A 25,093-nucleotide genomic window follows, 5' to 3' on the forward strand; every position below is an offset into this window, starting at 1 on the left:
CTGTAACAATCCTAATGTGAATCAAGCTGTCAGCTCCAATGAACCACATTATTACATTTGCCAACAACAAACACAAATCCACCTGATATTGGAAGAGACAAATAGCAAGGTAAAAACAGATTTAAAAATTGGTGATCGTTGTAATGGAGAGTACTCTTCCTGTTTAAGCATTAGACCTTACATAATGATCCAATGACCCAGCCCTAATATAATTTCTCTTCTATAATTAGTAATTTACAGACTGTTAATTTAAAGGCAGGTGTGGAAAATAACATTTCAATACGGTATAATAATAATCAGATTTCAATTTTATTGGATTAAAATATGATTCAAAATATGAATATATTAATTAAATTTTAATGTAATGGTTTAATGATAAGTTGTTAGCAACAGTTCATACATTTAGAATTTGGTTAATCTTGTGCATCGGAATTGGAAATCAAGATGTTTCCATGAATTTTGGTGCTGGCATTTTCAAATCTTTAACACAGCTGAAGGAAGGTTTTCCCAAAATTATACACCAGTAAAACCCCTGTCTCACGGTGCGTGTCCACCCACGAGTGATCCTGAGTTTAAAACAAATCAAATTCGTGGTAATCACGTAGAATTAATGTAGCGGGAACGTCGAAACTCGTAACACTAACGGCAGGTACTCGGGAAACATGTTAACTTGTGAAAATCTTTCAACACGATGAAAGATTTCCAAGAGTCAAATTTACTCTTGTAATATATTTTTTTATTAAAGGTAATCAATTACAATGCTTCAAACAACTTTATATCAAATTAATTCAATTTGCATTAAGTAAAACACTAGTAATACTTATCTACTGTTTTTTTAGAAATAATGATAGAGAAAGAATAGAGGAAGAATAAATCATTAAGAGAGTGATTAAATAATAATTTGATTATATATAGGAAAGAAAAGAGAAACGAAAAAAAAAAAAAAAAAAAAAAAAAAACATTTTTAGTAACCACAATATGTATTATTAATAACACTACTACAAGTGATAGTATCAATAAAGACATATATGTAATTCCAATATATAAATGAATTATTCTCACCAAATCCCGCAGGGTGCACGTCGAGCTGTGTTGCCAAGAACAGCTACTTCTCTAAATACTGTATATATGGAGACCATATCTGTTCAAAAGAATTATACTTGTCCAATAGGACAAATCTAATTCTTTCCAGATGTAACGTCTCCATCATCTCTGTTGCCCACATTTTGGTTGTGGGGGATAATGTTCCCTTCCAAAATTTCAATATGATTTTTTTTCCAATTATTAAACAGTAATCAAAGAAATTTCTTTGATTTACTGTAAGTGATAGATGTAAATCCGGAATTCCAAATATTATTAGCTTTGGGTTAGGGTCCAATTTAACTTTGATGACTTCAGAAATAACTTTAAAGATTTCTGTCCAGTAATAATTCAATTTAGGACATGTAACGAAACTATGTATTAAATTTGCCTCTGCTTTCTTGCACTTATCACAAATAGCGGAGAGATTCGGAAAAATACTATTTAATTTAGTTTTCGAATAATGTAACCTATATAATACTTTAAATTGTATCAGTATATGTCTGGCGTTTAATGAACACCGGTGTATTCGTTGTAGACTTTCTTCCCAGTTTTCTTTTGTTATAGCCAATCCCATTTCATTTTCCCATGCTTGACGATATACTTCCGTTATTGGATTCTCCTTATCCAAAATGATGTTATATATATAGGCTATTAATTTTTCTGTATTTGGATATAAATTAAACAGTTCATCTAACAATCCTGCTTCTTTATTTTTATAATCTTGTGTATTGGATTTAATATAATCTCTAATTTGTAAATACCTAAACAAATGTTGTGGAGACAATCCATAAATATCTTGTAACTCCTGGAATAAAAGAAATTTTCCTTTTCTATACAGATGTTCTATCCTTGTAATTCCTAAATCATCCCATTGTTTAAACCCCCCATCTAATATAGCAGGTTTAAACGATGGATTATTCATAATTGGTAATCTAAATGAGAGATTATCCAAGTGTAGAGTCTTAACTATTTGTTTCCAAATACGTCTATTATTATATATTATTAGGTTGTCTTTATAATATTTTTTTTGTACTTCCGTTGGTGCAAAAATTATCGAACCTACATTGAAAGGTAGACAGTCCTCCTTTTCTATATTTAACCATGTCGGTTCATGATCCATATTTACCCACCAGAAATTCATATTCTTAATCTGAACAGCCCAAAAATAATATAAAAAGTTTGGAAGTGCTAATCCTCCATTTATCTTAGCTTTACATAGATGTTTTTTATTTATTCTGTGATTTTTATAATCCCAAATAAAGCTATTGACAATATTATCAATTTTTTTAAAAAAAGTTTTCGGAAGAAAAAAAGGAATAGCCTGAAACAAATATAACAACTGCGGTAGAAATACCATCTTTATGGCACTTATTCTACCAATCATGGATATAGGCAGTGTTTTCCAATATAAAATATTTTTTCTAAGTTTATCTAATAGTTGAGGATAGTTGGATTTTATTAATGCGTTATGAGTTTTAGTTACGTTAATCCCTAAATATTTAAGTTTGTCTGTAACTACTTTTAATGGGTATTGTTGTAATGTATTAAGATTTATTCCTGTTATTGGCATAATCTCGCTTTTATCCCAATTAATCCTATACCCAGAAAATGCACCAAACTTAGTTATAATGTTTAGCAGGTTGGGAATACTAATTTCCGGTTTTGTAATATAAATCAAAACATCATCTGCATATAAAGAAATTTTATTAATTGTTGTATCAGTATTATAGCCATATATTTCAGGTTCAGATCTAATTTTTTCCGCCAATGGTTCTATCACCAATGCGAACAATAAGGGTGATAACGGACATCCCTGTCTGCATCCCCTAGAGAGTTTGAATTTGGCTGATAAAATTTGGTTAGTCAAAATTCTTGCCATAGGATTCGAGTATAAAATTCTTACCCATTTACAAAATCTATCCCCCAATTGAAACTTTTCCATTATATTAAATAAATACATCCATTCCACCTGATCAAACGCTTTTTCTGCATCTAGTGATATAACCGCTAGTTCCGTATCTCGTATTCTTTTTGAATATATAATATTAAACAAACGTCTGAGATTATGGGATGAGTAACGTTTTGGGATAAAACCTGTTTGATCATAATGTATTAATTTAGAGATCACTAAACTTAATCTCCTAGATAAGACCTTAGTTAATATTTTTTGGTCTGTATTTAAAAGGGCAATCGCTCTATATGATCCAGGATCTTCCAAATCCTTATCTACTTTAGGGATGAGTGTAATTGTGGATTCATTTAAAGATTCTGGTAATTTTCCTTGGTCATATGCATATCTATACATTATTTGTAATCTTGGGGAAATCAGATCTTGAAATTTTTTATAAAATTCTGCACTCAGGCCATCTGGGCCCGCTGCTTTTCCGTTCTTAAGCGAACTAATTGATTCTATAATATCTTTTACTGTTATTTCAGCATTTAACAATTCTCTACCTTCCTGATCTAAGCTATTGATTTGACATTCTTGTAAAAATATTTCCATACTATCTGTTTGTCCTGTTAGTTTTGACGAATAAAGATTTTTATAATATTGTAAAAATCTATCATTAATATCTTTTGGAGTAATTAATATATTTCCATACTCAGATCTAATTCCGTGTATCATCTTCTCATCTTCTAATTTTCTAAGCTGTCGTGCTAGTAATTTTTGTGGCTTATCTCCAAATTCAAAATACACTTGCTTAGTTTGTTGAAAAAGTTTAATCACTTGATTAGAATATATTTTATTTAATCTATATTTTACTGATGCAATTTTATTACTTAACTCTTTGGAAGGCTGTTTTATATTTTCATTATCTAGACGTTTTATCTCATTTTCTAAATTTTGTTCTATTTTTCGATTTTCTTTATTGAGATGTGCTTGTGCGGATATTATTGCGCCACGCATGAATGCCTTAAATGTGTCCCAAAATAGTGATGGAGAAGTTTCAGGATTATCATTAGTTTCAAAAAATAATTTAATCTGATCCATCACATATTTACAACAGTCATTGTCCTTTAATATCTGAGGGTTAAATCTCCAGGTAGTAGTTTTATTAGATATATCTTTTAATTTTATCTTAAATGTTAATGGCGCATGATCTGAGATGATAATATTATGATATTTTGCATCATACGTAAAGGGAAGTAATTTAGAATCTATTAAAAAATAATCTATCCTCGAATAGGTTCCATGTACGGGCGAGAAAAAAGAATATTCTCGTCCGGATGGGTTATCTAACCTCCAGATGTCTTTAATATTAGATGTATTGATAAAAGCATTTATGAATTTACTTGATTTCGAGGCAGCTTTCCTTTTTGCGGATGATCTATCTAGATAATTATCTAAAGTACAATTTAAATCACCTCCAATTATTAAATTGTGTTGAGTGGATATAGGAATATTATTAAATATTTTCTTAAAAAATAATGGATTATCAAAATTAGGGGCATATATATTCATTAAAATTACCTTTTTTGAATATAATTCCCCTGTAATTATTACATATCTGCCTTCTTTATCCTCTATAATAGAACTTTGTATGAAAGGTATACCTTTGCGAATAATTATTGCAACTCCTCTAGATTTATGAATAAATGTAGAATGATACACCTTAGAAATCCATTTAGCTGTTAATCTATGTTGAGCATCTTTTTTAAGATGAGTCTCTTGAAGGAAAATGACATCTGTCTTCAATCTGTTCAACTGAGCTAATACCTTTCCCCTTTTAATTGGTTCATTAATGCCTTTTACATTCCAACTGCAGAAGGTTACTCCATCACCCCCAGTCTTCACCTTTATATCATGCATTTTACTATTAGGGCGGCTTTTTTTGGAGTAGCCTTCTTGACTCACCCAGCTCCCCGTTGCACCCGGACATCAATCCAATGAGAATTTCTTTCCACCTTAATCCACATCTATGTCTTCTTAAACTAAATACACAATATCCTTCACATCTACATTCAAATAATATATAATATAAGATCAATAAAAAACAAAAACAATAAGAAATATCAATAATAAAAAAAAAGTAAAGGGTGTTAATAGGGTGCTCAGAAAAAAAAGAAACTACACTTGTATAGTGTGTAGTATGTGAAGGTGAAAGCCACACTAACGTGGCCATTAATCTAAAGACTTCCGTTTTTTTAATAAAAAAAAGATGTTGATTATACCAGCTCCTATCTCAAATGCTATATATATTGGGGTGGGGTACTAACTTTATATACTTAGTACTTAGTAATTATTTCTATTATTCATATTACTATTTGCTAATTACTAATATCAATTGTATTTAATACTATAATATGTAATACTATTATCATGGAATAATTAAATATTTTCTAATAATTAATACAGAACTACTACTAAATGCCCATTATTCCACTTCCTTCTAAGTGAGTATTTCATAACCACAGGTCAAATTTACTCTTGAAATAAAAATTTTAAACTTTTAAACTCGTTGTAAGAACGTAGTAGCCCGTGTGTTTACCGTAGTGACTCGTGAGTCTACCATGGGAACTCGGCGGGACAGGCAGCATCTCTGGAGAGAAGGAATGGGTGACGGGATGACGTTTCCAAAATTCTGCTGTGTCTTTGTGTTACTCCAACACTGCGTGTTCACTTTTTGTCAATCAGCATCTGCCCTTTCTTGTGTATGACATTATTTCTATCCGTGGCAGTTGATTGTCGCTCCTTTCAGTTCCCCACGGGGTCGGGACGGGACTGGAGTTGGGAGGGAAAGGTGGAGGGGGGGGGGGGGGGGTTGGGGTGACTTAGTATGGGAGACAAGTGTAAGAGAGGTGTACTGACTGTGTGGGCAGACACTTTGTTAGTGATTGCCCATGTGGTTCACTGTCGAGGACTTCATAATGCAGAGAGCATTATATAACAGTGGAGCGATTAACCCTGGAAACCCTATGTAAACCCAAGAAACGGGTGGATTGGCTCTCCCCAACTTCTTATACTATTATTGGGCAACAAATATTATAAATGTAATTTACTGGCTGGATAACTCATGCCAGTCAACAGGTAGACTGGTTAATAATGGAGAGAGGATTGCTCGCCTTTCAATACAGGCGCGATTCTTCTCTCCCCAACAAATTTGAAGACAAAATCCGATTATTCACAGTACTCTACAAATCTGGAGACAAGTAAAATCAACTTTTAAGCTAAGAAATTTATCTCTTCTTTCACCAATAGCCAATAACCCTGTGTTCAAGCCATCTATTATAGATAAAACGTTTACTTATTGGGAAAGACTAGGAATCAAAAAACTTGGAGATCTCTACGAGATGGGAACTCTTCTCTCATTTCAGGAATTACAGTAGAAATATCACCTGAAAGGTAATCAATATTTCAGATATCTTCAAATTCGAGACTATCTGAAAACATATACTCATGACTACCAAACTCTGCTGCCAGATATACTAGACAAATATATGAATAGAAATTCAGAGTCAAACAACTTAACATCATATTTGTATAACATCCTTCTAAATATAGAAATGCCATCGTCAGAAGCAATTAGAAGAGACTGGGAAGAGGAACTAGGCCTAAACATTCTAAAAGACAGATGGGAAGAAAAGCTTTTATATATACACAATTGTTCGATTAACGTTATACATATTTTAATTCAATTAAAAAAACTGCACCGACTCTACTATTCAAAGACTAAACTGGATAAGATCTTTGCAAATGTATCTCCTATTTGAGACAAATGTCTCCTCAAGAAGCAACTATAACACATTTCTTCGCCTCTTGCATAAAACGACATAACTTTTGTAGAGGAATTTTTGAAATTTTCTCAAAAACAAAACTGGACCGACACGAAACTGATTATTCTAGGAACGTCAGAAGCCTGCTCTGCTATCAATATTTCAAAGACGTTTCCTCAATTATGGTCTGATAACGGCAAAAACACTAATACTCAAATTTTGGAAACATACATCTGCCCCTACTCTCAAAATGTGGATTACAAACATGTCTGAGACGCTACATCTTGAAAATATGAGACTTGTCTTAGCAGAAAAACCAGAGCATTTTTCGAAGACATGGACACCATTCATTGATTTATTACAAGGATAGTATGGTGCAACACAATTTTGGAGTTAAATTTAATTATGGGTTGGGTGATGGGTGGGGAGGGATACGAAGCAGGTATATCATCACCTTTTGTTTTTCTTTCTGTTTTTGTCTTTTTATTTATCTACGTCTTTCTTATTTCTTATACTTACTCACTCTTTGGCTACACCAATTTGGTAGTCTAGGGGTTCTATTCTTGCACATCCACTTTTTCTCTCTGTTGCTTTTACTCTCTTCTTTTCTCTCATCTTTAGCTAAAAATGCCGCTGTTTATATTTTTGTACACTGCTTCTAATAAATAAAATAAATTTAAAAATTAATTAAAAAAATAAAAATAAAATTAGCCTTTCTTCAATTTAGGACTTCAACCCCAAGGACCTATTCTATCGTCAACCTTAACTATCTTAAAACTAAGAGAATTATGGTCACTTGGACCAGAGTGCTCCCCCACTGGCACATTAACCACTCACTCAACCTCATCTCTCAAGAGGAGACCCTTCTCTAATTGGACAGTCTACATATTACTTCAGAAAACTTTCCTGAAGGGTGGATATCTAGATGGAAGTGGAGATGACTCAATTTTCTAGCACCTCTGGAATGACAATGGTTCTGAATTTTTCAGCTTTGTCTTTGGTAATTATGTATTTGTTTCCACTGTCGTGGAGGATGGTGACTTCTTTAAAGTTCCTCCTTCAGTCATGCATAATGAGATGTGGTAAGACAGCAGAGCTTGATCTGATTGCTTGCTTGCTTGTGATATCACTTTGAAGGAGTAAAGAACACGAGAAAGTGGGAGAGATGGAAAGTGGCGTAATAATAAAATAATAATAAAATTATAATAAAAATGATCTTAATGGAATGTGTATTAATAGCAAAAGTAAGATTGTCTGTGGATTTGCTACAGCCTGTTCAATATCCTTTCCCAAATCTGATTTAATCTATACAGTTCTTGGTCCAGTTTACATCAGAGTTTAATGTAACAGATGCAACTCTTTGTTATTTGTGTGTCACCTGAGGACAGATAGTTGTATCTAATCTTTGCAAATCTATTGCTGTTGATTTAGCCGTTTGCTGCATAATAAATCTCTTCTCCAATTTATAATCTAAGCCATGAAATTGCCTTCCAAGATGAAAAAGGATTACTTGATGGCACAACATATACTAGGGAAGTAGGAGTCAAAGGGCAGGCACAAAGGAGGGCAATAAAAGAACTTGCCAATGCCGCCGAATGGAGCAGTCACTGGCTGTGGCTGAAGAGGAACGTTGCTGTCTGGGCTGCCACGTGACCATCTAGAGGCTAACAATAAGACACACATCCAGGTCTGATCAACCTGCGGTGGACCTGCCTCGACTGAGGATGTCTTGTGATAAAAGTGACGTTGAGCTACACAACTGAAGATGTGTCTGATTGTTAGCAAATTCACCTAGTGTTCATACCCAAGAATGTCAATTGTAGTGAAATCTTAGGGATTGTAACACCTAGTCCTACTAATCAATCTGGCAAACTGAAATACAGTTACAAGGGGATCCGGTCATGCCTATTAATTATCTCCATATTTTGCTGAAAAAAAGTACCACTGACAGTGAAGTAGGACTCAACTACGGGACTAGTGTAAGTCACAGAGAAGCAGAGTCAGAAAGAATGAGAGTTGTAGAGCCTAGAAATAGCTCACTGAATCACCATGCCAGTGCTGGCTATCAAGTACCTGTCTAATCCCATTTCCAGCACTAAGGTCATGGTCATCCATCCCATGGTGTTATGAGTTTTTATCTAAATACTTCTTAGATGTTGTGATAGTAACTGTCTTCACCACCGCATCAAGGAGGGCACTTCAGGTTTCCATCAGCCTCATGGTTAAAAAATTGTCCAATATTCACAGTCCTCATGGTGAAGAAATCTCTCCTAATTTTCCAAATAACCTACTCTCATTTTGAAACCAATTCTCACAGTTCTAGACTTAAAGTTCATCAATTTGCAAAATGTTTTAAAGCATTGCAAATTGTGTTGGATTGTGCTGGGTTTTATGTTCAGTGATAAGTAAGTATGTTTGAACAGAAAATGGGAAGAATACATTTTACAAAAGTGCAGCAACAATGGGCACAATTTGCACTGGAATTGACAAATGCCTCCAAACATAACCCACAGTGATTGTAACAAAGTGATCAGTCAGTCTGCCTTTGGTTTCTTCGAACAGATTAGGGAAAACAGCTTTCTGCAACTGTATATATGTCAATGTATACAGCAGAGATCCCAGTGTAGAGCCCTGCAGAACTCCACTGGTCACCGACCTCCAACCAGAATATCTTATTTCAACCACAACCCTCTGTCATCTATGAATAAGCCAGTTCTGAATCCATGCGAACCATGGGCCCCCACCACCTGAACTTTACTGAACATCAATTATGTATAGGATGCAGCAGAGGAAGTGCACCAAGTCATCAGGCACGTTGTGTGGTCTCACTATGCACTCACTATGTATAAAGTTTGTCTGGTTTTCCAGGGAAACAGTAAGTGGTCTAATTGAAATGCCTGCTTGTGCTATGGTGGTAATGCCATCCGACTCAATCCTGTGAACCTGTTACATGAAAAATATATGTTTTTCTTTATTGGAGAGATCAAAACCACTAAGTGCTCTAGATGTGGCCATCCCCAAGATATGGATTTCTTCACATTTGTACTCCATTCCCTTTAGCTGGCTTATGTTTGCAATCATGGAAATTTGTACTTGCTTTTCTGGTGATTTAGCAAAACACTTGGCATGATCATTCATAGAAGAAACTGCTGGGTTGAGTGCTTAATTTGATACATTTGCTGATTTCAATACAAAATGTAGCTACAGTTGCACTAGTCAGTCATAGAGTCATAAAGTATGGAAACAGGTCCTTCAGCCCAACTCGTTCATGCCAAGCAAGTTGCCCCATCTAAGGCAGTTCCACTTTGCCCGCATTTGGTTTTTATGCCTCTGAACCTTTCCTATCCATGTACCTGTCCAAGTGTCTTTTAAATCTTGTACCGACCTCAAATACCTCCTCTGGCAGCTGATTCCATCTACTTACCACCCTCTGGGTGGAAAAGCTGCCTCTCAACTTAAATCTTTCCCCTCTCACCTTAAACCTATGTCCTCTGGTTCTTAATTCCCCCACCCTGGGTAAATGATGCTGTGCATTCACCCTATCAATTCCCTTCATGATTGTATATACCTTTATTATATCACCCCTTAGCCTCCTCCACTCCATGGAATAAAGTTCCAGCTTGCTCAATATCACCCTATATCCCAGATTCTCAAGTCATCATCGTTAACATCCTCATAAATTCTCTCTGCATTCAAATTTCACTGTACCTTAATTGGTACATGAGACAATAAACTGACCATGAAACCTTGAAAGTTAATGGTATCCTTCATATACTGCAGCTGGGTGACCAAAACTGAACATAACTCTCCAAATGCTACCTCACCACGTCTTTTACAAATGTTACATAACTCCCAACTTCTGTACTCAATACCCTGACTGATGAAGTCATGTACCAAAAGCCTTCTTGACCACCCTATCTACCTGTGATGCCACTTTAATGCAACTGTGCACCTGTACTCTTAGATCCCGCTACAACACTCCCAAGGGACCTGCCATTTGCTGTGAGGATTTTTTTTCAAAGTTAACGGTCAAACATATTTGAATTTTACTAGGCATAAAATGCACCGTAAACCAATATAACTGGCAGAGTTTTAATAAAATAAATGCCCTGAAGGGGGATATGGTTACGTTTTTGCTGAGGCTCACTTTGATACACTCTTCTCCAAACCAATGCAAAAAGTTGTGCAATTTCGTGTCACTTCAAACAAAAAAATTGCAGTGTTTTGCACTGGGTTCAATGCATTTGACAGCATACTAGTTAAAATTCATTAGAATCGAGTAGAGAAGCAGGACAATAAATAAGATTTTGACAATTTTCTTGAGGTTAGGAGATCAAAAGGGACGGGAGATTAAATCACTGATGAAATAAACTGATGCAATATCAATTAGTTCTCATTATAAATTTGTCAATACAATACTTTGTGCTGGTTGTACCTGCTGCGTTTAATTTCCTGCTCTGTGCTCACGGTGCTCACAATTAGATTTAGTAGGTTGCATTATATTCTCAATGATTTGTCATTGTAAAAGTGATATTTTTAACTTACACAAAACCTGCAGTCAGGTTATGCCACTGTTTGTAAAACTGCCACACTGTTCAACTCTCATCAATATCTTTTACACCCTTCCTCTAACGGCATTATCTTTGACACACTGTGGGATTAAATGATTTATTTGAAAACTATTAGGGACTGCATTGTGGCATCCCAACACATTTCCCGACTGTATTTGACTTTAAAAAAAGGGCGAATGTCATCTAATCATCCCAGGAATGATCTAAAAATTAAAATCCAAAGTCTTACTCTATTTATTATCAAGTCCAAAAAGGGCATATTGTTAATCGATGATTGGTCAAATTGTTGATCCTGTTAATCGATGATTGGTCAAATTGTTGTGCCTTGAAGAAATTGTTTGAATCTCAGGGCACATGTTTCAATGTTTATTCTTGTTTGCTTTGTTCTAGAACTTTTGTTCAAATACAATGTATTAGCTACTGTATTATCGGGTTAGGAAAATGTCTGTCATGTACGGGGTTAATCGATATCTGTCATTGGATTGTAAAAAGACCACCCCCATGTGGTTCGGCCCCTCGAGGTTCGGGGACCTATAAAAGTCTGCTACCACGAGGTCCTGTGTCGATCATCTGGGAGAACGCTTAGGATTGCGTGATCTTCTGGAGTGTCTCTGATTAAGCAATAACGCAATTATCAAAAAAGCTCATCAGCACCTCTACCTCCTGAGAAGATTACGGAGAGTCGGATTGTCAAGGAAGACTCTCTCTAACTTCTACAGGTGCGCAGTCGAGAGCATACTGACTGGTTGCATCGTGGCTTGGTTCGGCAATTTGAGCGCCCTGGAGAGGAAAAGACTACAAAAAGTAGTAAACATTGCCCAGTCCATCATCGGCTCTGACCTTCCTTCCATCGAGGGGATTTATCGCAGTCGCTGCCTCAAAAAGGCTGGCAGTATCATCAAAGACCCACACCATCCTGGCCACACACTCATCTCCCTGCTACCTTCAGGTAGAAGGTACAGGAGCCTGAAGACTGCAACAACCAGGTTCAGGAATAGCTACTTCCCCACAGCCATCAGGCTATTAAACCTGGCTCGGACAAAACTCTGATTATTAATAACCACTTTCTGTTATTTGCACTTTACCAGTTTATTTATTCATGTGTGTATATATTTATATCATGGTATATGGACACATTTATCTGTTTTATAGTAAATGCCTACTATTTTCTGTGTGCTTAAGCAAAGCAAGAATTTCATTGTCTTATACAGGGACACATGACAATAAACTCACTTGAACTTGAACTTGAAGCGAGGCTAAAGAGGGCTTGATCAGGCAGATACGAGGATCAAACCCATGGTGGTTAGGTACAGTAGTGGGAACTGTAATTGTGTTTTGTCAAAATAAAGTATAGGTGCGCAAGTGCTTGACTCAGTGATTTTTGACTGAAACTAGACTGGGGGAAGCTTAGAATGAGTAATTTACATTGGGGGATCTCAACGGACCCTCAAACACAAGTTTGCAAACAAGGGTGTTGAGCTGTTTCGATCGCAAGTGCAAAAATCGGGCCCACTGTGCAGTTTTCTCATTGATTTTCGGCACTTCGCTAGTAGGAGTGGATCGATCATTTGCGGGCTTGGGAAAGGGTCCAATGGAGATCATTAGAACAGAGTCTAGCAAGTACTGGGGGGTGGTTAGCACTCCTTTGGGTTAGGGGCCCATAAATCAGGATGTGAAGTGGCCCAAAACCTGACCGTAGTTGGCAGACTGCAGCTGCTTTAACGAGAGCCTAACGCACTTCAAGGGCGAGGGGTGGCCCATTGTCCAGATTTGGTATCTTTACCGGGAGCGCTGATTGGAAAGGTGCGTTCCAAAAATTGGCATCAACTGCCAGCGCGAAGAGGCTAGGTGCTGAACCCCCAGTGCCCAGCAGAGGGGGCTATCTGCATGAAGATATCTGAGTCCCCCCCTGGAGTGACGGACAAGGAATCTCGTAAAGGCACTGGGCTCGGTGGCTAGAGTATAAATTGGCTGGGAATACTCAAGTCTATTCGAGATTTCATTGGGCAATTTAGTTGAATTCGAGAAACCCGCGTATGTGGAGAGATACGCACTAAAACTAGGGGTCTGAGAACGAGTCTAGATTTGCAGAATCAAATATCCAAATACAGAATTTCACATTGAAGTTCTGCACGTATGGTAGAATTCAAATTCTGTGTAAATACAACTTCATAGTTTGTGCATGTTCGAGATCGAATACGAATAGCGGCTGATCAAAAGTGACTAGGAACCCTCTGCTCGATTGTTGATTAATACCTGATAGCGAAGAGTAACTGAGAGACGGGAACCTGGATTACTTGGTGAAAAATACCCGAATGCAAACGGTACCCCTAATTCTGTAGAACAGAGAGGAGGGATAGTGGTTCCCCTATAGAAGTCCAGTCTTAGCATGAGGATAGTAACATTCAGGAGGAAAAGTAGTCATTTAAGGAGTAGTACCCCTCAGCAAAGAGTACCCGAGGAAGAGGAAAATCTTCAGTATCGGAGAGGTTCACTGATTGATAACAGCGTGATGCGGCATTGAGATCGAATGTTTGTAAACTGTGCATCAACGCGTTAAATCATTATTGTAAATTGTAAAGATCTAGCATCGTCCTTTTTGTATAGTTATCAGATCTGAATTGTGTAAATATTTTGTGTATGTAAATAGATTTAGAGTGTATTAAGATTTAGAAAGTTAAGATTTAGAGTGCGTTAAGTCCACGCACCGCTATTTGTATTGCTGCTTGTGTGAGTGCCTAAGAATTTTTAGGTGTTAGATAATTGAAGTAAAAGGGTGTTTGAATTAAATATTTGTAATTGTTTCGATTGTAGTATTGTGAGAATCTGAGTCGTGGTGGTTCAATCAGGGTTTGTACTCGTTTGATCGCTGTGTCGGGGCGAAGACATTCCGCTGACCGATTGCACCACGAGGAGGATTTATTAGAGTGTGAATTACCATCATAATAAGTGGATGTTCGTGATTTATGCAGGAGTGTGGTTAGGTATACTTCTAATAAGTAGAATAATTTCTTTTTTGTGTTCAATTTTGCTGACGTGTTTGGAGTTCATTTGCATGTGTTTAGATTAAGGTCGTGGATAGGAAAGGGGCTGCAAGAACGTGTGTGATTGTGATTGATTGTTTCCTGGAGCATTTTGATTTGAATATTGTTTAAAACGACTTTCGTAACTTCGAAATTAGAAAGGGAAATTGTTAAGAGGTGCGAGTAGCTTGAGAGTCGGGACAAACGAGACCTTCATTACTGAGAATTCGTCCTGTTCTGAGAGGTGCTGTTCACTGGTACTGTGCGGGGCTCTGGATAGTGCTAAGTGCATGTCTTTACCTTTCTTGTAGATGATGTTGAAGTCAAAACGCTGCAGCTGCATCATCATCCATTGCAGCCGTGCTGGGGGCTGCGTGAATCGGCTTGTTCAAAATAGTGACCAAGGGCTGGTGGTCAGTCTCGATGATGATGGTCTTACCAAAAATGAAGTCCTTGAATTTCAAACATGCGAACGCAACTGCGAGCAGTTCCATTTCAACCTGGGCATATCGCTGTTCGGTATCAGTCAGGGTACGGGATGCATATGAGACTGGCTTGATCCCGCCATCGGTAGTGGTCTGTAGGCACTCTGCGCCTAGCCCGTACTGGGACGCATCGCAGGTGAGAGTAACTGGTAATTTTAGATCGAAATATGAAAGTGTTGGCGCGCTGGCCAGTTGTAGCTTGAGTGTCAAAAGCCCTTTGGTGCTGCGGGTATCAGGGCCATGCCATATCTTTGTGTGTCAGCTCGCACAGGGGGCCGATAACTCACTGAGGTTAGGAATAAATTTACCCAGGTAGTTGACCATGCCGAGGAAACGTTGCAAACTCATGACATCAGTGTGAACCGGCAGTTCGTTGATGGCTGTGGTTTTCAGTGGATCAGGCTCGAGGCCACTGCTGGTGAAAACATGTCCGATGTAGGTGAGCTCGGGAACTCGAAACCTACACTTTAATGGATTCAATTTGAGATTAATGTCTTTGTCATGGTTGAGCACTGTCTTCAGACTAACGTCATGTTCAGCCAGGTCGCGACCATGGACGAGGATATCATTACCAATGATAGCGCACGGGTACTCTGCAAATAGTTATTCCATGGTGCGCTGGAAAACTTCGCTGGCAGTGTTGATGCCGAAAGGCATCCTTAGAAATTCGAAAGGGTGTGCCAAAAGTAGTGAGGTTGGATGAGTCCGTGTCTAATGGAATCTGACAAAAGGAGCTTTTGGCATCCAGGTCTGAGAACTGCGTTTCCAATCTGTGCATCAACATCTTCTGTAGTTCTCATTGGGTCGTGGGGGTGCTTGATTGCAGTGTTCAGATCTCTGGGATTGATGCAGATACATATCTCCTCTTTGTTTTTCTTAGTTGCAACGACCATGGTGGAAACCCAGTCAGACGGGTCGGTAACTTCAGCAATGACCCCAATTGAGACCGTGCGTCAGAGTTCATTGTGTATTCTGTCGCACACGGCACGTGGAACGCGATGTGGTGCTCGGACTACAAGTGTGACTGTAGAGTCAACTGTGATTCGATACTTTACAGGCAACTTGCCAAGTCCATCATTAAACAGGTCTTTGTACTGGGAGAGCAGTTGTTGAGCTGGCTCATCCGTGAGGCATAGTTTGTGGACCGCACGTCCAAAATACACCAGGCCTAGGTCGTGGCGTCCATTGATACCAAGCAAAGTCTCTGAGTTTGATTTTACAATGTAAAACTGCAGGGTGCACGTCTGCTCGTCTAATGTGCACTTCAAATCAGCTTTTCCCAGTGGATGTAAGATCTCTCCCCAGTAAGATCAAAGCATTGAGCAGTCCTTAAGCATTCGTTCGGCATTTCGGATTTTGTTAAACTGCCTTATCGACATGACATTGACCTTTGCCCCCGTATCCACTTTGGCTAGTATGGGCCTGTTATTTATGAACACAGTCACTTCAGGGTCGAGTAGCTCGTTAAATGAAGGGAGGAGGGAGTGAATAGCAGAACTGTTATCAGCAGTGTCTCAGGATGTTTCAGGCTCTGGGGAGTCGGTATCGGAGAACTCGTGTTGAAGCAGGTGCAAGTTTGTCCTTGAAGGATTGGCAGTCCCACGAGTTGGCAGCATTTCAGAAAGTGGCTCTGCATTTTACAATAATTGTAGGTCTTTCTGTAAGCTATGCAGAATTGGCTACCCTTTGCATGAAAATAGTTACAATTCTGACATTGCGCAGCAGGCACATTAGGGGCATTGCAGGAGGAGTGGTCAGTAAAATTGACGTTGTGTTGCTGTTGTGGGTTGAAAAAGACAGGATCAGCATGGGGAGCAGTAATCTCTGAAATTCCACATGAATGAATCGCTTGGACAAGAGTTAGTTCAGTGTGGCGAAGGGTCATTCTGATGAACGATACGGATATAATGAGTGTAGTCACGTTAGAAGAGATGCCATCGCTCAGCGATGTCTGAATCAAAGATCAGAGGGCTCGGTCTGTGGCATGAATTAGCCATGACGGAGAGAAGAAAGTGAGAAAATAAAACTGTTAAAAATAAAAGAAATCTGGTAAACTTGGCGGAGTGAGTCTGAGTCACGATCAGACATCATGCAATTACAAGACTCAAATGCACGTAAAGATACAACACATCGTTATTAAACACTTACAGCATAGGATCTGTAATACATTACATCTCCGAGCTGCTACATCTACTGCCCTATGTAGGCGGATTCTTAATATTATAAAGTATGTATTAGGCGGGGCTACTACTAACACGCACTATGATTGGCTAGCATGCAATAGCCGAACTACAGATAGCATTGTGATTCTGATTAAATGCTTCCAAGTGAGTGGACTGATTGGACTGACGGGCAGCAGCATAGTTTACAAAGTAGCTGTTTATCCTCTTGTGGGATTTGATCCTGACTTCGGGAGCTGTCGGTATGGAGTTTGAAAGTTTTCCTTATGACTGCGTGTGTTTCCTCCAGGTGCTCCGGTTTTCTACCACATCCCAAGGATGTATGGTTTTGTAGGTTAATTGGCAACTGCAAAAAAGCTCTTAGTATGTAGGGATTGGGTGAGAAAGCGAGATAACATAGAATTAGTGTGAATGGATGATTGATGAAATTGGTGGGCCAATGGGCCAAACAGCCTGTTTTCATGCTGTATCTTTCAATCAATCAATCAAAAAATCAATCATTCTTTCAATTTACATTGCTGGGGCTATAAAATAGCCTCTGGTTTGAAAGAGGAAAATGTCTTAACTGATTTTCATGTTGCAAGTTGTTTTTTTCTGGTAATTTTTCTGGCAAGAGTCCATTCCACCTGAAATAAGGCACAAGGTGCGGGAGTAACTCAGCAGGTCAGGCAAATCTCTAAAGAACATGAACAGGCGACATGTTGTCTTGCAACCCTTCTTGTGGATAGCCAACACAAAATATTGACTGTCCATGTTTTCCAGAGATGCTGTCTGACCCGCTGAGTTACTCCAGCACTTTGTGTATTTCTTTTGTAAGCCAGCATCTGCAGTTCCTTGGGTTTCTATTCCATCTGACATCAAATTTAACTAATCAACTAACCTTTGTGCATTCATGGTTTGTTGTTTGTTATCAGTTGCATATGTGCTTCCAAATCAAAAATCTTACTTTTGCTTAATTAATGTTACTTTCAGGTTGCTTACTCTGAAAGGCAAAGTCCTTGTTGGTTTTCAGGTAAAGTCTTTGAGTGAGACTTCTGTAATTCTTCTTTGCTTTCCACCATGATTCAAGACATAATACTTTCTTCTGCTTTGATATGAAGTTATCATTGTGAATCTGAGTACTGCCCATGATTTAAGTGCAGAACAAAACGTCTTTGCCATATTGCAAATGTACTGTTGGAAATGTTATAAAACTCAGAAATTACTGGGAACACCCTACAGGCTATGCAGCATCAGTGGAAAGGGAAACTGTTAACGTTTCAGACCCAGAACCGTCTGGCTACCAGACATATATTATAAAAACAGGCAGTCCTGGACCAAGCCAAGATTGCTTTCAACACTCTGCTTCTTTGGAAATCGGTGTGTTAATGCTGGGGTGGTGGTGAGTAGCCATACATTTGGCAAATATTAGCCGTGCATCGGTGAATATAGAGAAAACAATACTTTTATTTTAATGTCAACATATGGTTTTCCATGCATGACTACCTTTAAGTTTGTTCCAAACTCAAAGAACAATTGTACCATTATTGTAGATCTGTGGATTAGCCATGTTCACCTCTAGAATATACCACAGTCACCTTAGGGAACTATAGCTGAGAATAGGTTACTTTAGATTCTGAATGCAATTTGCTGATGTAGTGCAGCTGCAATGGGACTTCTCATGTCGTCTCATGTGATGCGGAAAGAACATTTTCAATTGTTCTACTGCTGTATAATATTTTAAAGGCCATTTGTCATTCATTTTAATGGCAAACAAAAGCTCTCATGTGCATCTCAGGGCAGCAATAACTGGCACAAAAAAGTTATATAGACTTAATAAAATCAACATAAAAGCCTCTCAGCAATTTGGATGAAAATTTACTTTACTAAAGCTGTTGTATCTAAGTAAGCTAATCTTCATCGCTATTTATTACAATGGGAAAATGAGCAGAATTAATATTTATTTATGCAGACAGAGTTTGATTTGAGAAACATTCTAATTAGCATTAGCAAGCTTAATAATTAATGTCAACTCTGCACCGGAGAAAATAGAAATAAAATGAAAATGTTCCGAAAAGTAATATATGCACCTACAGGTCCACCACCGATTATTCGGTACTCTTGGTTCCACACCATTGCTGGAATATCCATTTTGCCAGGCCAACTGAGGCCATGGCTTCCAAGAGGAGTCGAATGGTGCCTGAACAGTTTGCCTAGGATGCCAGGGGGAGCCGAGATATGGGCCCACAAACCGACATCGAAAGTGGGCTATGGGAACAGATCTTTCAGCTCTGGCCGGGCCAGAGTTCCAAAGCCCCGGCTGCAAGGGGAAAATTCTACCTGCCAATCGAACACGGAAGTCTCGATGAGGTTAAATTTGGCCGCCTCACTCGGCCTAGGTGACACATTTTCGTGAGAACTTCCGGGGGAATGTTTTTTAAGGGAATTAAAGGAGGTGCTGGACCACCAGTTGCTGGAAAATCAGTGGATCTGTATTCTGCCGAATGACGCACATTTTATTGCGAGGAAATTAATCTATTATTAAAGAGTTTTCACCAATCAGTTTTTAACCAAAATTAAAGTTTCCTTTGGTTTCTTCAACATACTTAATTGCTATATTTTCGTAGCAAGGTATTTCAATAACATTTGGATGACCTCAGTTTCCATTTTCTTCCCAGAAATGCTTTTAAGCGATCATAATTTATACATGGTTTTCATCTACTGGTTTAACATAGTACAGAATTATAGGGGACATCCTCATTTGCTTTGCCTCTTATCTGTTGCCCAGCAAAAGCTTAAAATATTCCAAATATGTACAAGAAAAGATTTGTAAGTTCTGGTGAACTCAGCGTGCAATGATATAGAATAGAATAGAATAGAATAGAATAATAGAATAGAATAACGTGTATTGTCATTTGAACCTAAGTTCAAATGAAATTACATTTCTGCAGTCATACAAACACGAAAAAAAACCAAAGACACACAATTAACACAATTTACATAAACATCCGTCTCAGTGAATCTCTAAACACCTCCTCACTGTGATGGAAGGCAAAGTCTTGTCTCTCCCCTGTTCTTTATTCTTCTCCCGATGTTAAAGCCCCCGGCGGGCGATGGTAAGTCCCGCGTCCGTTAAGGCCACGCCGGGCGATGTAAGGCCCCGCTCCGGGTAATTTTTAATCCCGCGATTCAGGGAGGAGAAGTTGCCGGTGCGGGAGCTCCGAAAAGCGGTCTCCCACCAGGGACCCGCGAGCTCCCGGTGTTACCGTCCTGCTGCCGGAGCCTCCGAAGCCCCGAAGTCGGGTCGCAGCCGCGCGCCACCACAGCTCTCCACACACCGAAGTCGGCTAGCTCTGCGATGGTGAGTCTGCAGGCCCTGGGACTGGAGCCCCAGGTCGATTCCGGTTGGAGGCCGCTCCTCAGTGCTAGGCCCCAACGAAAACAGAGACCTGACAGGGAAAGGTTGGGTCCTCGTACAGGGAAGAGATTTAAAAGTTTCCCCCACACCCCACATATACACAGCTAAAAATAATATATAAACTACAACCAAAACATGCACCACTCCCGGGTATTAGTGCAAAGCCATGTTGGGAACTCTAGAAATGGTGCGATTCACTGAAACTGCTGGTAAATCTGCATATATTAACCACATCTATAATATTCATTGAAATCATTATACTTGATTTTATTCACAGACTGTTTTTTTTAAATATTTGCATATCAGGACTCCAGATTATGAATGAATTTAATTAAGCAAGGTTGGGAGATGCATTCCACACAAGACCTAGGTGCCTATTGTGCATTTGAATTTGTTGTGGCTCATAAATTCTACACTGGCAGATTCTACTATGTAAAATTTAAATTCGTATGCTATATCTGTTTAGAGCAACATTTAAATGATGAATATGGATACATACAAATTAGTGTATGTAATCATTAAAGCAAAGATATTTTTGAACAGCATTTGGTCCATGAAGATCATACATAACAACCAACCCATAGAAATGGCAGCAAAGTTTCTGCTAATTTCACTTTGTAATCAATCACTTAAATGGCTGTGAACAGCATGAATCGACTGCTTGTTTCTGTTTCTGTTGTTCCTCCTTGTTACTCAATACCTCAGCTGCATCTACATTAAATAAATATTAATTCAGCTAATTTTACTAATATAATAAATAAAGGTAATTAGTTTCCTCAGGTAGTGGCTTTGCCAATGTGTCTAATAAGAATGCCATCAGCTGCTGGTTTTGCTTTACTTACTTTCTGTTGTTTTATGTAGATACAACAGATTATATTCAATCAGGTATGTTGACATCTAAAAGCAGTCTGATAACCCTTACGTAACTCCCAACATGACTATATTATTTTGAAATTATTTAACCTTCACCATGATTAGAAAAAAAAAATATTGTGATATTGATAACCATGGCCGATTATGTGTGTGAGTGTGTGGTCCCACGCACGTGCACAGGAATATATATGCACACACACAGACACATGCACACATGCATGTGTGCATGCACACTCCAACATGCACACACACGCGCGAACATGTGCACATACACACACACACACATACCCACGTACCAAGAGCGGAACTCGCTATCAAAACATGGAGGGGACGGGGGACACAATTTTTTGGCGGCCACGCGTACATGTGCACACTCACAAACACGCGCGAGGCTTTGGAGGCTCAATCCAGCGCTAAAAACGGAGATTTTTACATCGGGATCACAAAAACCTGGGGGGGATGTCCCCCACATCTCAAAACATGGGGGAGGGACTCGTCCCCTCTGGACCCCCAGGTTTTCCGCCCCTGCCACATACACATGAGCATACACAGCTTATTTGAGGAAAAGATATTGGACGACCATGACCTTAAATCTAGTACAACGCTCATGGTCCACCTAACAGCATTAATCTTTTCCCCCTCCAACCTGCACCACCTATGACAGGTATGTCAAGGCACTGGAAGAATACTCATGTTGTTTCTGCAAAATACTCCAGATTCACTCGGAGGATTGCAGAACTAATGTCAGTATATTTTCCCAGGTCAATGTCACCCGCACAGATCTCGTTCGGTTCAATTGTCATTTACAGGTTTAACAGCAGATTTCCAAAACATTTACGCCTTTCTTAATTCTGTTAAAAAAAAACTTACCCCTGTATACCTCCTTTCAACTTTGCCCCTCTCACCTTAAAGCTATACCTTCCAGTCTTTGATCAGTTGGGAAAAAGACATAAATGTGCAAATACCAGATGAAATATGGAAAGCCTCAAACTTATACATAGGTGCTCATCATAATGCTAGACACTGCCTCGTACAGTTCAAAAGTATACATAGACTTCACTACTCCAAGGCAAAAATACACAGTATATATCCAAATGTTTCTCCTACTTGTGATGAATGTCACTACTCAGATGCTACTCTTTTTCATAACTTTGTATCGTGCCCTAAACTCACCTCTTTCTGGTCTGATATATTTAAGAATATCTCAGGCATTCTTAACATCCCATTAAACCCAGAGCCCTTATTAATCATCTTTGCGGTATCTGAAACATCAAGACAACTCACAACTGCTCAACGACAATTCCTCTCCTACTGTCTTATTACGGCAAAGAAACTACTGCTCATGTCATGGACAAAAACGACAGCTCCCAATTCCATAATGTGGCTTCATGACTTCACCAGTACATTACATTTAGAAAGAATAAGATATGATCTAAAGGATAAAATCTGGCAACCATTTATGTCATTTCTTGCACAGAAGAATATTGACATAACACAAACCTATCTACACTCTAAACCATCCATTTTAATGAAATTATGAGTAAGGGATAGAAAACAAGAGAGATAGAAGCTTTAAGGGCCTGTCCCATTTGGGCGTCATTCGCACGCCATTTACGTGACATAATTTACACATCACGACGCACGATGCATGTGTCATGATGAGCACGTGACGCGTGCATGGTGTGCATTATGCGCGCATGGCGCGTGGTGGCGTGGCAGTGACGCGTGGTCGCGCGCGGTGCCCCAGGATTTTGGGATCCACAAAATCTTCGTGCGCCACCTGCGGGATGCGCAAATGACCCCCAAGTGGGACAGGCCCTTTAGAAACAAGAGTCTTCACAAAGAATTATTGCACTGAACTGCTCTCTATGTACTGTAGTTACCTTCTGCACGTTACTTATGTATTTATTTATTTTTGTTTTTTATTATTTATTTTTTTTCTCCCTCATTATTTATTTATTTATGTATTTATTTTTAATGTTGTTTTTATAACATACAGCATTCTGGTAATCCTGTCCTGCACCCTCTCCAAAGCCTCTACATCCTTCCTGTAATGGGATGACCAGAACTACACACAATACTCCAAATAAAGAGATTACAAGGCAGACAGAGGAAAATAGATTTACGGGTGCATGCAAAGCTTTCTGAAGACCTGAATCCTGGCAACATTTGACCTTTTAAAATTTGGAAGGAGCATTTAGGATGTTATTGAGAGCCTTCAGTCCATGCAACATAACCTCACAGAGGCCTCCTATGGGCAGCAAACGGAACGCAGCACCTCACAAACTGCCCACCTGCCCAATTGGCCACCCTCTCACTCATCTGGGGAGGAGTCCAAAGCCCCAACCTTGACCTCAGTCACCACAGAACACACAAAACAGTAATGGAAGCAAGCTATCCTCAATCCAAGGGCACACCTGAGAGGAAGTAGGTGAAATAATATTGAGTAAACGAAAGAGAAAAAAAGAAAATTATGATCCTGTATTCGAAGGTTATATGTTTCTGAAATAATATGTGCCAATTAAACTCCAAAGCCTGTCAGGAAAACACGTGAAAGCCTTTTTTCCCCCCACAATTCTGGGTGTTCCCACTGTAATTTCAGAGGGAAAACCTTGCCCACATCCTTAAGTCCGCAGCTGGACAGATTTCCTTCTCGAAAAATAATTGTTCTTCACAGCCGGATTAATATGGATGTCCCTTAAATTTGCATACACGTGCCTGTTTCTAGCAGAATAAAATCTTGGAGGGAATGTTGCTGATTCTGCACATTGATTTGTAAAAACTTATTAATAGTTCTCAGAAATGGCAGTTTGCTCCAACACCAGGCTTTCAGTTCTCTATGTGTAAGAAGAAACTGCAGATGCTGGTTTATACCAAAGAAATACATAAAATGCTGGAGTAACTCAACGGGTCAGGCAGCATCTCTGGATAAAAGGAATAGGTGACGTTTCGGGTCTGAACTGTTCTTCAGACCCCTTACATTTGGCTCTGCTGATTTCAGTTGGTGTGCCTAGTTACTCGCATGCCCCGCACCAGACATTCTGTTCTGAGATCTGTTGGAGGAGAATGCCAGCAGGACAGAGAAAGAGATTTAATTAGGTGCTCAAAATTTTCTTGAATTTCCCAGAAATTTTCCATGAAAAAGGTCTAACAACCTCCAGACCCCAGGGAACCTCCAGCCCTTGATTGCTCAAAGTGGGGAAGGAACATGCAGGAAGGTGATGAGAAGCTCAGTAATGCATGGAAGCCCCGTGAAAGCAGTGGAAGGCATGGACAACCTTGCAAACTATCTGCTTCTCCACCCTCCTCCTGCCCTAAAGATGGAAGATTTGGCAGGTCCCATATTTGCCTCTTCAGTCACCCCAGAACCCACAAAACCAGAATAGAACTAAATTATTATGTTTTCTTCGGTCCTGAAATTTTGTGTGTTTGTGGGTGCACATGTCTTTGTTGTGTGTGCGCATGTGTGCACGTGCATGTGCGTGTGTCTGTGCGCGCATATATCATGTGCATTTGTCCCATTCATCTTGCATGGTTATCAGTCATTAAGTTAAGCAGCGATATTTCTAGAAACTAGTTTTCACTGCCCCTGTAGATGCTTATTTTATATTGTAAATCAAATATTTAAATATTCAATTTGAGTTACTGATTGCATCAATTTAGAAGTCGACAATAGTTGGAACTTCCTCCACAGCAGGTGTGGAAGATTAATTCCCTCAAGCATTTTAATTTTGGAAACATTGGGTCATGGAGAATCAAGTCCACA

Source organism: Amblyraja radiata, chromosome 21 (assembly GCF_010909765.2).
Source record: "Amblyraja radiata isolate CabotCenter1 chromosome 21, sAmbRad1.1.pri, whole genome shotgun sequence".
Classification (NCBI taxonomy): Eukaryota; Metazoa; Chordata; class Chondrichthyes; order Rajiformes; family Rajidae; genus Amblyraja; species Amblyraja radiata.